Source organism: Toxorhynchites rutilus, chromosome 3 (genome assembly GCF_029784135.1).
Source record: "Toxorhynchites rutilus septentrionalis strain SRP chromosome 3, ASM2978413v1, whole genome shotgun sequence".
Taxonomy (NCBI): domain Eukaryota; kingdom Metazoa; phylum Arthropoda; class Insecta; order Diptera; family Culicidae; genus Toxorhynchites; species Toxorhynchites rutilus.
In genome coordinates, this window is record NC_073746.1 from 142,604,416 (window position 1) to 142,622,269 (window position 17,854).

Here is a 17,854-nt window from a genome sequence, read left to right on the forward strand (position 1 = left end):
CTATCCTGTGGGAATCCGAGTGTGAAATCTGGTGTCCAGATTAGACATTTTATTCTGAATTCTGAATTCCTGGAATTCCAGAATCGAGCACACGAATTTATTCAAATTTCAAATTAATTTCAATTGGCAAATTGGGTCAATCAAAACATGGGATTTAGCACAGCAAGAAACCAAGCATCAAAAGCACCTTTCATTATATAATCCCTTATCCTTGTTTCTATAGAATGCAAATGCACCGAAAACAACTGAAAGAGCACAGATTGCATGCGTCAATCGAACAATCAGAACGCGGGATTTTCGTTCAGATAAAAAATGTCGACATTTTTCAATTGTCTGATATTTTTTTATAAAATATATAAATTTCATTACTATATAAATTGTTAGTGAGCGGCCAAATCGATTAGCGCTCCAAATTGGACTATTCTCGCAATGCATTCGGTTTTCGGTTTTAAAATTTGCACCCACGAAATTTTCCCGAAAAACGCAATTATACGTCCAAAAAATTCTCGAATTATGTTAAACAAGGGCAATCAAGAAATGTTTTTGCGCCGCACAATACTTCATTTAAAAAAACACGTATAAACACATTGAAATAAAATTAGAGACTCGATTGTATACAGTTTAAAAAATATTTTTTTTGATATTTCAAATATGACTTATTTGAAAAATATTTCAATGTTAAAGTGAAAAAAATATTACAAATACAGTGGAGTAAAGATTGTGATTTTAGAAGATTCTAATTGAAGGTTCACCAGAAACTGTTTAAAATGATATTTCAGCGAAATTAAAAAAGATAGGAGTAGGGTGTGGAAGAACACATTATGGAGCGGTTAGAGAGCTTTAATTTGGTTGATAGAAGCAATCAAGTTTATAATGTATTATGGGGAACAACAAAAAAGTCAGAGACAGAGCCAGAGACTGTCATTGTTGAATTTTGATCATATGCGTAGAAATTTTTTTTTTTTCGTGAAGTATAAGGTATAAGTTATCACGCCATTCTTTTCAACTATCTAGCGCGATGATCAGACGAAAATAAAATCGTGGGGCTCGATGAATTTCATATACATATACTCAACCCCATGATACTCAGCCACTAGTCCGAGTTATGGTTGGCAGAACAAACATCTCATTTTGTCTGGAAGCTATATCTATGTGCGAGTAAACTAGAAACGGTTCGTTACTATATTACAAAAAATCTAAAACTGTTAGAGAATGCCCTGTGTTATTTGAAGCGCATGGGATGGCATGTTTCACATTTGCCCTTTTTCTGGAATCAATGGAATCAATAATTCAAAACCGCTTATAAATAAGTGATTAATTGTTCCCTCAACTGCTGAGAACTTGGAATCATCATTTTTCTTGCATAATTCTCGGATATGATATATAGATGCACGTTATATAATCAATTAACATGTTCAGCAGGATATATGCATATATGATATTCTATGCATTCTACCCAGGCTTGTTACATGCTGTAACGTGAAATTTTGAGAATATTTTGATCCTAGTGTGCTAGTGTGATCGTGATTTGGTAGATTCTAGTTGAAGATTCACCAGAAATTGTATAAAATAATATTGCAACCAAATGAAAAACGATAGGAGTTGGGTGTCAAAGAACGAATTGCAGTGTGGTTAGAGATTTTTAATTCGGTTGATAGCAACACTCAAGTTCATTATGTATTTTATGGATAAAATTAGGAATAACATCATAAAAACCACTAACTTTTTTTTTACATTTAAAATGTTACTCAAAACCACTAATTTGGAAGTTTCACAACCGTATCCTGTATAAAATTTTGTCATCTTTCAAATGGAAGCAACATAATTGTGCTACATATCGTAATTTTTAAATTTGAGCCAATATGAGGCATACAGGGAAAAAATCAATGTATTCGGTTGAATTGCGGAAGCGATTCAATTCATTCTTTTTTAGTTTTGTTAGTCAACAAAATACGCCCGAGGAAATAGTTTTCCTCGGAAATTCCGAAAATGCCTATTGATCTACTGCTCACCCGCATTCTCACATCCGATCGATTCAGAATTGCCCGAACGGATCGCAATCTTGCATTCTGAAACCCACTGAACTCAAGTCCAATCGAGTTGGGCAAATGTGGCAACTTTGCCACGCAACCTCGACATAGACAACAATGAGATTCGTGCTCCATTTCTGTAAAGTGTAAAATTTAATGGATTTTCGAGTGGAATCAGCAAGCTGTAAAAACAAAAATTATCTCTATCATTAGCTCTTGGATCTACAATGGATAGATCGTTAAAACATCCAAACACGCTTACAATACATTAATTGTTTTTTTATTAAACGAAAATATTCACTAGAAATAATGTGTTAGGTCGAGGAAAAAGTAATCCATTATTTTTGGTTGAAATTCAAAACGAATTTTAATATGCTTCGGATTTTTTAATGTGCCTCCTTTACAACGAGCCTAAACTTGAAATTGTAAGATCGATATTACACGAGATATTGATCACTAAAGCTAGCCAACGAGAAAATAATGGATAACTTTTTCCCCAACCTAATATATGGCAGAACAACGTTTGCCGGGTCAGCTAGTCTATCTATATATATAAAAATGGATTTCTGTCTGTCTGTCTGTCTGATTCTTATGGACTCGAAAACTACTGAACCGATAAGCATGAAAATTGGTATATAGGGGTTTTTGGGGCCGGGGAAGGTTTTCGTGATAGTTTGAGACCCTTCCCCCCTCTTTAAGGGGGGGCTGCCATACAAATTAAACACAAATTTCTTCATTACTCGAGAATAAAACAAGCAAATGACACCAAATTAGGCACATGGAGGTTTTAGGGTGCAATAAATGTTTTTATGGTGGTTAGACTCTCCACCCCCCTCTCTGAGGGGGGGGGGTCTGCTATACAAATGAAATACAAATTTCTGCATTACTCGAGAATTAATCAAGCAAATGAAACCAAATTAGGCATATGGAGATTTTTGGGTGGAATAAATGTTTCTATTGTGGTTAGACATTCCACCCCCTCTCTAAATCGAGTTTCTGTATAACTCAAAAACTAATCAAGCAATTGGAGCCAAATTTGGTATGCGAAGGTTTTAGAGGACACGAAACGTTTCTATGGTGAATAGACACTCCTCCCGTCTCTCTGAAGGGGGGGGGGGGACTGTCATAATAATGAAGCATACATTTCTGCATAATTCAAGAACTAATCAAGCAAACAGAACTAAATTACTAAATTTGGGTGTCTGTCTTTTTTCTATCATGTTTTTTGTATCAAAAAAAATTATAATTCCATGTAACGGAGAAACATGTTATTTGCAAGTGGTTGAAACAATCTTGAACGAGAATTGTGTCTGAAAATAATCTGATATTATAATGATGAGTTTTGGTAGAAGTACTAGGAATTTTATAGTAAAAGGTAAATTCAACGGGGTCGATTAGAAGATCAATCAATGAACAGTTCTGCGATTGGACCCATGAGCTTGCGCTTAGTAAGAAAATGTGAATGTTTGAAGGTCAAAAAACAAATTTTAGGCGGGACGAAGTTTGCCGGGTCAGCTAGTGTACATATAAATGAAAACCAACATTATTCTTATTTACCACAGTTTGTGCTTTGTTTACAAGCCTGATTCTATTACCAGCAAAACGTCAACAAAACACACCCCGACTGGTTAGCACTAGACGATCAATTATAATCGAATAATTATACCTCACATTCGCGCTCGATCGCGTCCACCGCCGCCCACTCCGAAACACAACCCGTCGCTTCCATTCACCCAGCCATCAATCAGTCTCCAATCGATCGGATCGAATATATCTCTCAGGTCGAGCTATGTTATCGTGAGCATTTGTGTTTCTCTGGGGCTCTCTCTCGATTGCGGCGGCGGGTTTCACCCTCACCCACTGACAGACTGACTGACTGACTGACTGACTGACTGCTTGCTTGCAACCAGAGTCGCGCTCGTTGTGGTCTGCTGGCACAAGTTCTCCTTCTCTCGCGTGACATAATTCAGGTTTTTTTTGTTGATTTCCCGCGCGGCGCGCGGCTCTGTGTTCGATTGGTGTTTGTGTTTTCTTAATTTCGCCCGTGCTGTCGGATGGCAAACATCAGTTCAAAATAAGGTTTCGTCTCGAGAGCACATACGCGCATACGCAAGAGGATCTCGTGCTTCCATATGCCCAATCGTGTGATTGACGTGTGGCGAAGTGTTCAGATCGCAAGGATTGAATTGTGCTCTTTGGCGGGACTCCCGGTCGTGATGAAGATATGATTTGATGAGGTTATTACATTCTTTCGCAGGATAGTGAGCAACATATTGGCAATAGTGTTGTGTAATCAAAGAGAATAAGTTGTTTTGTGATAAGAAGATCAACGGCAAGTGTGAATGTATCTTTGAAGAGTGGAAACAAAGTGGTTCGCGATTTCATTCAAATCAGTCTAACAGCAAACATTTCTTGCACGACAGCAGTGCTTAACAGTCAACACCAACAGTGCGCTCCGGAGGCCAAGGTTATCGATTTTGAACAATGATCTTCAACCAACAGTGCCATGTGTAGAGGAGTGTGGTGAAGTTGTTTGCCCAAACCTTTCATTGCCTTCGACGTGTTGCTGACATGACTTTGTCTGGGTGACTACTGCTGCTGCTACTGCCGTTTCTCTAGTATGTGTCAACAACGACAGCAACCCCGTGTTCGCTGCGAAACCGAGCACGGCTTTTTCAAACTGACATCTGGGTCCGAAGTTATACAGACTACAAACTCCGCAGCTGACTTGGGCGCTCTACCCCCTCCTGAACCACCCAGGGTTGCTTGCGAACGCAGTTGGTGTCTATCCAAATCGATTAATTTCGATTTCGGCCCGTCGAGCGACGACGCACCAATTTCGTCGTCGTGTGTTTTTGTCAAAACGATAATTAGTTACCGGTGCCGGACAGAGTGCTTGTACCGTACCGGTTTTCCGGTAGTTAGTATACATCTTTGCGTCGCGTTCGGTTAGTACCCGGCGATATTTGGAATTAGATTATTGGCGATGAGCAAGTGCAACGAAACGCGTATCATGCGTGGCTCTCAGTCAGGTTGTTTTGCTTCTCGAGTCGTAGCCTAATGTTCACATGTTTCAGAGAATCCGACAAGGGTATTGTCTTGGTGTTAAACGCAATCCTTCAAATTTTAAATCTGATGATAGTGATTTAGTCGACATATTTATTCCAAGTGCATGAATATCATTTTCCTTCTTCCATGGATCAGCGTTTATTTAATATGCATATTTAATGGGAAGCTTTAGTACATATGATATGAACCTCAATCGACCAGCATTGTTTGCTGGATACCCCACTTTAGGCGCAAGGTTGATTTTTTTTTGTAGACCAAGAACTTAGAGAATTTCAGAGATGTGGTTCGGCCAAAATTCGAAATCATCATGGTGTTTATGTATAAAAAGAAACAAAATTTTGCCCAAGCGTTGAATAATGTACATTTTATGGTTAAACACTATTACTACCCCGATTTGTGTGTAGTGTCGACAAACAATCTTTTGACACAATTGCGTTTGTGGAGAAACTATTGTGGAAAAATAATTTTCAAACTTCTTTTTCTTCTTATTCCAAATAAAACATTGTCTGATATTTTAGAAGAAAAAAAACAAATTCTTGGTTTTGACGTTAACCTTAAGACTTTATTGATAGTTAGACTAGATAAGTGCCATCTTATCCGATAACTAGAATAACATTTAATAATCATTTCAAAATTAATTCAATTATGCCTCCCTCATTGAAAACCTCGTTCCTATCAGCATAAAACTGAGACAGTATATTTTCACAAGCTTTTCTTGATACTAACTCTTCACCAGCAAAATCATTCGCCAGAGACAGGGACAGGGACACTTAGTTTCTAAGAAGGGTGCGGACCGCACCCGGGTACACGATTTGGGGGTGCAGAATGATCCGAAAAAGTCCAATTTGCGATGTCAGATACAAACAAAGCTTTTCGAACATAGCAGGAGAAAACGATGTACGAATGTTTGGATGAATTCAAAGAATAACTCATCACTCATCAAGAGGATATCGTTGCAGTCATGAGGGTTCTTGCAGCTATTCAACCGAAGTAATTAATTCTAGCGATTTGTAGTATGAACAACTGAAACAATTTACTCGAAAGGTCGTTCTAAATTGGCTGCACCTAATGAAGGAGGCTCAAATCCATTAATTACTATATACAGATAGGACTCTATTATCCGGAGACTTGAATATCCGGAGACTCTATTATCCGGGATTCGATTATCCGGAGTATTTTATTTTTGATTTTCGGAAATTTTGAATAATTTGTATAATAATTCTATATTGAATAGCTAATATGGGTATCAAACGAAAGGGCTTGACTAGTAGAATACAGTTATTTATGAAAAATGCAAATTCAAAATGACCGCCACCGCAAGATGGCGCTATATATATTTTTTTCACAACCCCATCATCAAATGAAAGGGCTTGACTAGTAGAATACAGTTATTTATGAAAAATGCAAACATATTTTCTCAGAACCCCATCAATATGGGTATCAAATGAAATAGCTTGCCTAGTAGAACACATGCCCAAAATTGTATCAAAAAAAAGTTCTCGACTAGTAGAACATGGCAGATAATGAAAAATCCCAAACATAGCAGAAAATGGCCGCAGTCCCCAAACAACTAATTACTTTTTGAATGGTTTCATTCAGCTTGACCTGTTTCTATGTATGTTTGAATGTTTGTAGGGTTGTCCCACATTAAATTGACCCCGTTCCTGTAGAATGATTGATCTAAAATTTGGAACATACATTTAATTCTACTGTCATTATAAAACTGCGTATTCCACAATCATGAAAAACTCAATTTGACCGCCGCAAAAAAATGGCTGAATGGCCTGATTTGGAGAATACACTACATTATGAACAACATAAATTCGCAAAGGTCGTCGCCACAAAATGGTCGACTATGTATTTTTTGCAATCCCCTCAATATTGGTATCAAATGAAATGATTTGACTAATAGAATACAGTACAGGTCGGACTCGATTATATGTGATTCGATTATATACAATTTTGGACTCGATTATATTCAGTTTGGAAAAACATATTTTTTTATATTTCGAATATGGCTTATTTCATGAAGAAATGTAATCTTTCAACGTTAAGGTGAAGTTTGAGTGGTTATTACATGTACAGTGGGGTAAAAATCGTGATTTTTGAGGATTTTGCTTGAATTTTCACCTGGAATTGTTTATATCGATATTGCAGCCAAATCAAGAAAAATAGAAGTTGTGCGTCAAAGCACAAATTATTAACTTTTAAGTGTTTCATTTCCAAAATATTATTAAAATTCACTAATTTAGTTGTTCCACTATTATATCCTGTACTAAATTTTCTCATCTTTCAAATGAAAGCAACAGAATCGTCTTCCGTAGCGTACTTTTTAATGTAGAGCCAATTTGAGGCAACAGAGTCCGAAACAAAAAAAAAGTTCTGTAACTCTGTCATTGTTGAATTTCGAACATATGCGTAGGAGGATTTTTTTCATCAAATATGATCGTCTATCACCTCCTGAGAGAATCTGAATAAATTAATTTTTTTTCATGTGAGAAAGGTGTTTTCTGACTTTAAGGGGATGAATCAAAAATCAAACTCTTCTTTTATTTTCAAAAAACGAAAAATATATGCAAAAAAAATAAATAAGGAAGAAAATGTTTTGACTCGATTATCCGGAGTGAAAATAAATCGATACTCCGGATAATCAAGTCAAAACAATTTTTTAATATGCTTCGGATTGTCCGATTTTGGTCAAACATGCACCGTTTTGTTGTAAAATTTGTTGCTCCACCATGCCTTTTTCATAGAAGTCTTGGTTCTTATTTGCGAAAAACTCTAGCAATCGATTTCTACAATCTTCGCTTGAACCCAATTTGTTATCAGTCATAAAGTTTAACAAAGCGAGAAAAAGGTGGTAATCGCTTGGTGACAGGTCCGGCCTATATGGTGGATGCATTGAAACATCCCAATCAAGCTCCCGGAGTTTCTGGCGAGTCACTATAGACATGTGTGGCCTTGCGTTGCCCTGATGGAACACAACACCTCTTCTATTGGCCAATTCTGGACGTTTATGGTCAATCGCTAACTTCAAACGGTCCAGTTGTTGACAGTAAAGATCTTAATTTAGTGTATTGAACAAAAAAAAAATCAAATAACAAAATTTAAAAAAAAATAAAAAATTAAAAGTATATTGAAATAAAAACATTAAATTGCACAATCCCTTTTCATTGTATGTTGATAGTATGAGATTGATCCGATCTGAATGAAATGGGGTTTACCTCAAAAATTAATAGACCCTCATAGCCATTTGGAAAGTACTAGGTAGATATGTGCAAAAATTTAGCTGTAACGGTATCGGCACCATAAACACCATTAACAATTTCAGCGGTCTTGCTTGCAATTACCTCCCCCTTCTATCATTTTCGGTACATAAGTATGTTTTTTTTTTTTATCTGTATTATAGTGACTTTCAACTCATTTGGCTGGTTCGTCACTTTTACTTCCAATTTTGGAAGAATGTCGGGAGTGAGAATTGAACTCGTGACCTTTAGCGTGAGAAGCATGGATGTTACCACTACGCCAGATCGCCTCCCGTACATAAGTATGTGTTATACCTATAATGCCCAAAGCAGTAATTTTCATTGCTTGGGAATTTCAAATAATCAAATGAATCTTATCATTAAATTGAGTAAATTTCTTATATGACCAGTTCGGCTTTGTATTGAAATGACAGTTTTCATTTCTCGATTACCGTCACCTGATAACATACATCTACAGCGCGGGCTCGTTTATATACAGTTTTTGATTTCTTTTCACTATATATAATCGAATCCTGTATATAATTGAGTCAAAAAAAAAGTTTTTTCTTTGTTTTAATGCATATATTTTTCGCTTATTGAAAATAAAAAAGAATTTCATTTTTGTTTCATTCCCTCAAAGTCATAAAATACCTTTCTCACATGAAAAAAAAATTTTTTTTCAGAATCTCTCAGAAGGTGATAGATGATCATATTTGATGAAAAAAATCCTTCTACGCACATGTTCGAATTTCAACAATGGCAGAGTTATAGAAATTTTATTTTGTTTCGGACTCTTGCTTCAAACTGGCTCTACACTAAAAAGTACGCTACGTAAGCCGATTCTGTTGTTTTCATTTGAAAGATGAGAAAATTCAGTACAGGATATAGTAGTGGAACATATAAATTAGTGTATTTAAATACCTTTTTGGAAGTGAAAATTTCGAAGTTAGTAATTTTTAATGTGTAATAATTAGTTTTATCACAAAAATTCATATAAAACTTGAATATTTTTATCAATCAAATTAAAGCTCTCAAAGCACTCTACAATTTGTTCTTTGACACCCAACTTCTATCTTTCTTAATTTCGCTGCAATATCGATATGAACAATTCCTGATGAAAATTCAAGCAAAGTCTTCAAAAATCATGATTTTTACCCCACTGTACATATAATATCCACTTATATTCCACATTAACGTTCAAAGGTTACATTTTCTCTTAAAACAAGAGATTTTTGAAATGTAAAAAAAAATTTTTTTTTCAAACTGTATATAATCGAGTCCAAAATTGTATATAATCGAATCATATATAATCGAATCTGTATATTATCGAGTCCGCCCTGTACATGGTAAATTGTGCATTTGGGTGTATATTTGATAAGCTGCAATTGCAATTTTTCCGAAGCTAAAATAGTACTTGTTGTTCGAATCTTTATGTAGCGATACATGTGCTAACAAGTTCATTATTGTATGTCTCTTGACCCAAAAAAGCAGGAAATTAATGTGAAACAGAACTGAGTTATTGAAAAATCTAACGAACATAAATAAAGATTGTTCCGATAGAGACTCAGATTCAACATGTTCTGTACCACTATCTGAAAATGAAGCCGATTACTTTCAAAAGTGAAACATATGACACTGAAGATAGCGATGAGTACTCGATCACCAATGATGAACAGGAATGTGTCATCGATATGCTCAAGAAAAGGTGTAGGATGCTAAGTAGTACAGATTCTGATGAGAAAACATATGAAAACTTCTTTCAGGAAACCGAAACAGCTACCTATGGTATTGCGTGGTTGAAATTTGACGAAGGTGGTATTCCTGGAAGGCTACCATCTACTTTAGAGGTGTGGAAGGGTCGACAAGCTGCGAAAAAAGTGCACAGAAGAAGAAGGCTGCCGAATTTTGAGAAACGATTAGACAACAGTAATACGTGCATATATTTTGGTTTTATATGCTCGTGGTACTTACAAGGGAGAAAAACATAAAACTGGTTTATTTATACTCATCAACTTGGTGTTTTTTAGAATAACTATGACCACAGAAACGTTCTAATAAATCCTACGGTTCATTCGTTTTGACACAATAAATTTACCTTGGTTTCGGAAATATGAGACATGTCCAATGAAAATAGTCAAGCTTGCTATTAACCAAAATATAACAGTTGATGAACAATTGTTTCAGTCAGAAGCCAGATGCAGGTTTGCCACGCAATGCGACATTGACGATATCGAACTTCGTGTTCTGTATGTAAAACGAAAATGGTAGTGTTTTTTCAGGTGGAAAAAACCTACATATAAGATGAAAACTGTGAACTTTTTTCAAAGAGCAACACTTTTTTTGCCAAGGTGACAAAATGTTGATTTGTATCTGATAATATTTGTAAAACTGACATAGTGACATAGCGGAAACGCTAGGAAATTAATAGAGAAATAGTTAAGTAAGGGTCAGCACTACAGTTTTTAAGTATTCGTATTCAAATAACATCAAGTGATCATGATTTTTATTTAAATTTTAACAATTTAAAACTTCATCCAGGCCTGCTAATTTTATAGAGAACTCTCTGTAACATTGTAACTGGAAATCCAGATTACTGCTGAAAATATAATGTTTGACAAAGTTATTGAAAATCAATTATCTATTCAGGGAAAAAAACAATTTAAATACACTATTACTCTTACTCAAAAATAGAATTTAATATTAAAACCTTTTATATATATTTTTAAAATTTGATGTTTGACAAAGTTATTGAAAATCAATTATCTATTCAGGGAATAAAACAATTTAAATACACTGTTAGTCTTAATCAAAAATAGAATTTAATATTAAAATCTTTTATACATCAAAAAATAAAATAAGCGAGAGCAGTATGTGCTTTCTATTATTATTCTAACGACGCCTTTCAAATGTTATTTTGCTAGAAAGTTTATTGACCATGCAACAACTTTGTCGAACACTATATTCTAATCAAACAGCTGGATTTTATAGACCATTTTTTGAAAAATAATTGTGGGTATCCAATTATATAATACTACAATAAAAAAACGAATTCCGTGCTCAATTTAGATGGCACCTTTGAAATTTCATTCACGTCTTCGCAAACATGCCAGGATATACAAGTTGAATTGAATACTATTACTAAATTTACTAATACTTCAATGATTGAATTGAAATGGTGAAAATTCATCAGTTTTTGAATAGATCTGAATTTAAACTCTTCATTCGACATCAATGTTTACACCAATTCAGCAAACACATTGGGTCTTACTAACTAACAAGTAGCTCAGTTTGCAATGAAGTGTTCCTCTAATTTTCTCCAAACTTTGATCAAACTTTGAAAGAGAAAAAAAATGGGTGCGTTATATCTATGATATATCCGCAAGGTTGACGTGGAACTACCTTAGCTTAGCAATCATTCGTTTGTATTGATTAAATTCTTGATTGAATGAAACAGTTTCCAAATTCAATTGAGTTTAATATATTTACTCTGTGAGTGAAAAAAATGAACAAATGCCATGTAAAGTCAATTCATTTATTGTGATTGATTGTTCTTCGTTACAAGTAAATTTAATGACGGACCTTTTACGTTTGGTATGATGACTAGAACAAAATATATGTACGGAAGAATTATCAAACGATTATTTTATTTTACATTTCCCTCTGAAGTCTACATCCTAAAAGTGTACATACTTCTCGAATCTCGAATTTGCTTGAAACTGGGAAGTTCATTCGCTTCTAGTGTCTGCACGATTTTCCCAGGTTCCTAAGTTTAGAAGATCATGTTAGGACAGACATATTCCACTCTGCACAAAGGCCAGCGAGGACAAAAGTACTCGCAGTTTGCATTTATTTGCAGAGCCGATTTCTCCAGAAACCTCGGTTTTGATATCTGTGTTAGGGAAACACATTTCAATCGGAACAAAAGTACCCCCGATTTGTATGAATCCGCAATGCCGATTTCCCCACGCTCCATGGATTTGAAGTCTGTGTTAGGGAAACATATTCCAGTCGGAACAAAAATACCCCCGACTTGCATGAATTTGAAATACCGATTTCTCCAGGCACCTTGGTTTAGAAATCTCTATTAGGGAACACATTTCGGTGGGAACAAAAGCTCCCCCTACTTTCGTGTGTTTGCAATGCCGATTTCGCTGCTTGATTTTAAAGTCTGTGTTAGGGAACATTTTTCGATGAGAACAAAAGTCCCCCTACTTTCATGTATTTGCAATGCCGATTTCCCCAAGGCTGCTTGGTTTTGATGGCTGTGTTAGGGAAACCGTAAATCGAGCCAATCAAAACGATGCAGTTAGGGCGTTTAGATAACGCCTAATATTTTACAGTTATTCAATTGTTTATCTAATGAAAAACAACATTTTGTTAGTTGCGATAGATGCGTAGAAATATTCCCTATCAATTGATGCAAACATCTCTCCTATCCAGTACGAAATGTTTGAGCTATAAGCATTCGAAATCTTTCATTTTTTCCTGCATGTTCTGTGTTTAGGTTTCATTTTACCCTCCATATATTCCGGTTAGACGTAGTCCCACGTCAAAATTGATTTTCTGGCCCACCCTAAAATGGAAATGGGCAACCTAATGAAAAAATAAAAAATACGTATCTAACATTTTGCGATTAGGAACGAAACTACCAATGTTCACGAAAATCTCAAAACCACTATACCGGTTTGGCTGTATATTAAAACAATTATATGTAGCTTAGAGATTCCAAACCAGAGCTTCCATAAATGTTTTTTTATTCGTAATAGTTTTCAGGTAAAGTACGGACAAATAAAATGAAACACATGGAAAAGTATTAAATTATATTACGTTTAAAAAAAATCTCGGAATACATTTGTTCCGGGGACCGAGTGGTTAGTGTCACACTTATCACTCCAGGGGGTTCGAGCTCGATTCCAGTTCTGGCCGAGGAATTTTTGATCAAATAAATTGCACTGTGGTCATCCTTATTCTAGAGCTTGCCACTCAGAATACATTAGAGGCGTGTTATTTGGCAAAGTATATCTCAATAAAGTACTAATACAGATAACCTACGTTCGGGTGGCGAAGTTCCTCAGGGACCGTAATGTCATTGAAGAAGATTATGAACCAATTTCGTTTACTTAAAAGGTTTTTTTCTCCTCAATATCTTTGTTTTTTCATGCAACATTCATTGAACAAAATGTCCATTAACCCTTTCGTTACGAGCGTCGTCTATAGGCGACATCCGCGCGATGAGCTGTGTTTACGAGCGTCGTCTTTAGACGACATGAGAGTGATACTTCACATCGATCACACCAGCGCGATGTGCATACTTTTCGGCGCTCCGTTCAGCGGTAGCACTCCGACGGAGCACACTGCCGTAGAGAAAGGGTTAAAGCATCAAGCATCACTGCATTCCAATTGTCAGACCCGTTCAAAATTGTTTAAACTAATTTAAACTAATTTAAACTAATGAAAATAATTCATTCTAAAATCTCATTATTTCAAAATAAAACCATTGTCAGACACAATTTCTGTTCAAGGATTCATCATCATATATTGAAATTTGACGCTCCATTTAAAAAAAGAAATTCTATAAGGGCAAATGAATTTTTAAAATATTTTTATTTACCATGAAAATCCATCATCATACTTTGCCCCATGCACACAAGCTGTTTCTCTCAGCTTCGTTCTCGTGAATAACATATTATACAGCAGCAGGTTTAACGTCGTTTTACTCCGTATGGTTATGAAGTCAATAACATCTTAGCGTCTCATCATAGCGCTTTTGTTACATGATAACTAAACCTTAATTAGGTCTCTGAAATTAGGTGCAAAGCAGCCCGCCTGCACCCGAATCCTGTTTTGAAAAAAGGACTTGTTGTTTGAGAATCCACATATATACAGCCGTTTATAGATTGCTATATTTCCCGTTGAATCTACTAATGAAGTTTTATTATAATTTAATTTAGCATCTGAATATATTTACCCTAAGGAGCATGTTCCATTTGTCTTATAGTAAGCATTGCTATAATTGATAACTCCATAACAATATAATGTTATTAATATAAGCGAACCATTTTTGGTGATAGTATAAACGAAACGTGGTAAAAACGTACAATGATAAAATTTATTTCTCGCGTTCCGTTTTTTCAATACCGACCAAGGTTCATAATTTGTTTTCGATTACATAGTGTTAGCAAGGGGAAAACTGAAAAACAGCCGGAAGATTCGTGGCTAAAAGTCGAATAACACGTACAAAAATGCAATGATTTCTATTTTCGTATCCAATTATGTGGTAATTCATCGATTTATTTGCCAAACTAGATTACATTATACTTTTTCGGAGCCAAACAAACAATGACTCACAAACTCCTTCACTTCTCGTTCTGCATTACGGTTTATGTCTGTAGAATTTGTAAGAACAAATAAAACTGTTCCACAGTGACACAGAAACAGATCAACTTGTTCGCGAAAGGCAACTTCCAACTTGTAGGCAGCGAAGGCAGAGATAAGAGGCCAATTACCATAACATGAAGCCGTTTCAAGATTTTTTCCCTCGTCCTGACCGCTAATGAAATTCCTTGAATTTTGATCAACTATGTGTTGTCGATTCTTGACTCCCGCAGAATGAAACATGCTGCGCTGCACCACCACCAAGCAGCTAGCAATGCAGACGCTGGGTCTGCGTCGGTCTCCGGGGGTAAAGTTTACATATTTCATCGGAAACACACACCCACTCGAGAGCGCAGGTCCGCTAGCTATCAAACACTGCGTACATCGGCCAACGTAAAAATGTGTGCCGTGCGTCGGAAAGTCTACAGTGGCAGTGGCCATGCATGAATGGCATGCGTGCGAGTTTTGGAAGTATATAATATCTCTGTTCATGCTCACTTCTCATGAATTCGCCGGATTGAATTGCCTTGTCGGACGGACATTCACTAGAAACATTCAGATAACCTTAACACTCCTATACTCGCGCATTGGTCTGTCAGACCGAGAAATCAATAATTCGTTCATTTCTCAAAAAATATCAACACTACGACTTTGCGATTCTCTCTAGCTTCGTTATTCGTCGTTCGTCATCGTTTAGCGTATCGCATGTGTTGGTACAAAGGGGACGTGTGCCACTTTTTTAACACTTTCGGTCTGACACACCGACGCGAGTATAGGAGTAACTTTTTTGGACAAGTGCCTTTTTCATATTCTAGAATATTGTTGAATGAAATGTATAAATTAATGTTAGTGGCGTGGAATATTCATTGAATATAATGCATAAAATCATTACCGGACTATTCTTATTTAATTATTAATATTAAAAACTTTTACTTTAATTAATAACTGGATTAAACGGATTCATATATTAACTATTCGTCGATATATTCATCGTTAGATTCAAAAGCAACATATAAATGTTCAACTTACGTATACGTATTCGCTAAATATATAATGGTCATGCATATACACACTTGTGAAAGAATTTCACTTGTGGAAGAGTTGTAAACAGTAAACTATAAACTAATCGGTAGCTTATGGTAATTTTAACAGTTACAGTTTCGGGAATATTTTTTCATAATGGTCAATATCGACAAGAAAACAAGAAAAACAAACGGAAGTTCCTAGAAATCCTTTTATATAATCTTTTTATGCCCCATCTAAAAAAAGGCATTAATTCATAGTTTACCAAGAAAACAGAGACAAAGAATATTAGAAATATGCAAACTTTATATTCCAGAACCTTTATCATCTGGTAATTATTAAGATGGTCGTTATACATTCTTCTAATCGATAAAAGACCCGAAAAACTCACAACAACAGCATGAAATGTAAAAAATATGTTTGTTTCGAGCATGCAGTTATGTTATATTCTGATTCTTACTCCAATGAAACCACAATCGATTAATACGTTTTTATGTTATTTTATAGCTCTTTATACTTCCATGAATTATATTCAGTTGCTTACTTTCAATTAATAACAGTGAAAAATTCGAATTTCGTTTTTTGTGCTGGACTATTAAAAATTACTCTATTTTGAGGAGGCTGAATTAGATGACTATTAAAACATAATAAAGACAAAGAAAACATATTTTTTGGAGTTTTTTCATTCAATCATACCCTTCTCTTCAAATAAATGCCAATAAAGCCTGAAAAATACACAATGGCAACATTACAGAGAAGTTCAATTTTCGGTCTGTGACACCATGCGCGAGTATACGTGTAATGATTTTGCACGCGAGTACAGGAGGGTTAATAAATATACTGCACAATCAGTGGATTGGCGGAAGTAAGACAGCTGTCACTTTACATTTTAAAAATCCAATGCAGACAGTCAGTGCACAGGCAGTGCATTTAAGTGGAAATTAGAACCTAGAGCTCGACAGTTATTTTAGTTTACACAGATTTGAAAATGTCACATCATGTAGAGTCAAATATGCTCTTTCAAATTCTGTCAATAAACATGTTATATGTTTGCCCAAAAAAAAACGACAAACAAATGAAGAAAGCGTATTTTTGGGGGGGAATATAACAATAACTTTGAGTAGAAATGATATATTGACAATTTCTGCATCGCAAAATGTTTATCTTAGTAACCTCTAAAAGTCTTGCGAAAGCTGTTTGCATGTAAAGTTTGAAATATAAAAGTTAAAGCAAATGAACCGTTTTTCCATGGTGACCCTAACGCAACTTAGAAATAAAACGCATGATCCGTTATTTCAATAGATAGAAAAAAAAATTGTTCTACAAAGTTGCTTAAAGTAACTGGGGCTACAACATTGTCGAACTATGTTTATCTCTATCTATAAAGATAAGAAAGTTTTTTTTTTGTTTCATGGAAAATATAGGGCACACCGTTTTTGTTAATTTTGATAATAATACCGAAATTATATTGATGTTGCTTGAAGAAAATATTTTCTTATGCTGTATGAGTTGTGTTCTCATTATTTTCATGTGGAATGATGTGGGATTGATGTTTTTTTCATCATTTCACTTTCTTCATTGTTGGTATTAATAATATCGGAACTCCTTACTAAAACCTATTTGAATATTTTTTTTAAATTATATTAATGTAGATAGAGAAAGCAAATAATGAATTTCATACTAACTCAACTGGTCATAGACAGTAACATCTCAGACTGCAGTGAAACATTGTGGGTGTAAAGACATTGACCATTTAAGCAACTCTGCATACTTTAAATCTTCAAAACAGAATTAGACTACTTTTTGACTACTTTTTGGGCCAAAGTTTTTTTTAATTTTTTAAAAATATTTATAGCTTTTAAACTATAATATCTACAAAATTCTTGTTGGCCCTCTAATCTCGAATAAACCACGAGTAATCGGTCGAAACCTACTAAACATAGATTTAAGTTGAAATTTTGTATAAACAAATCTTGAATTGGTGGCTCCGCAAAGCTTATGCGATTGAGCCTTACAAAAAAATGAATTGGAAAAAAAATGTACAAAATTATGGTCAAAAAATGAAATGTAGGAAATTGATTCAATTGTCATAAAAAAAATACAAAACTTTTT

The 17,854-nt window shown here is 35.1% G+C and overlaps 1 protein-coding gene across 8 annotated transcripts in view; it reads left to right on the forward strand.

Annotated features, from left to right (window-relative positions):
- Positions 1-17,854, forward strand: part of LOC129779928 (cGMP-dependent protein kinase, isozyme 2 forms cD4/T1/T3A/T3B) — a 502,476-nt gene that overhangs the window by 228,041 nt on the left and 256,581 nt on the right. For 2 of the 8 annotated variants that reach the window (XM_055787712.1, XM_055787713.1), the window contains exon 1: positions 4,089-4,648. The exons of 5 other annotated variants lie outside the window; for them this stretch is intronic. The gene's annotated coding sequence lies outside the window, so the exon portion shown is untranslated. Of the gene's footprint in view, positions 1-4,088; positions 4,649-17,854 lie in introns of those variants that run through there. One more of the 8 variants, XM_055787714.1, reaches the window with a different exon arrangement.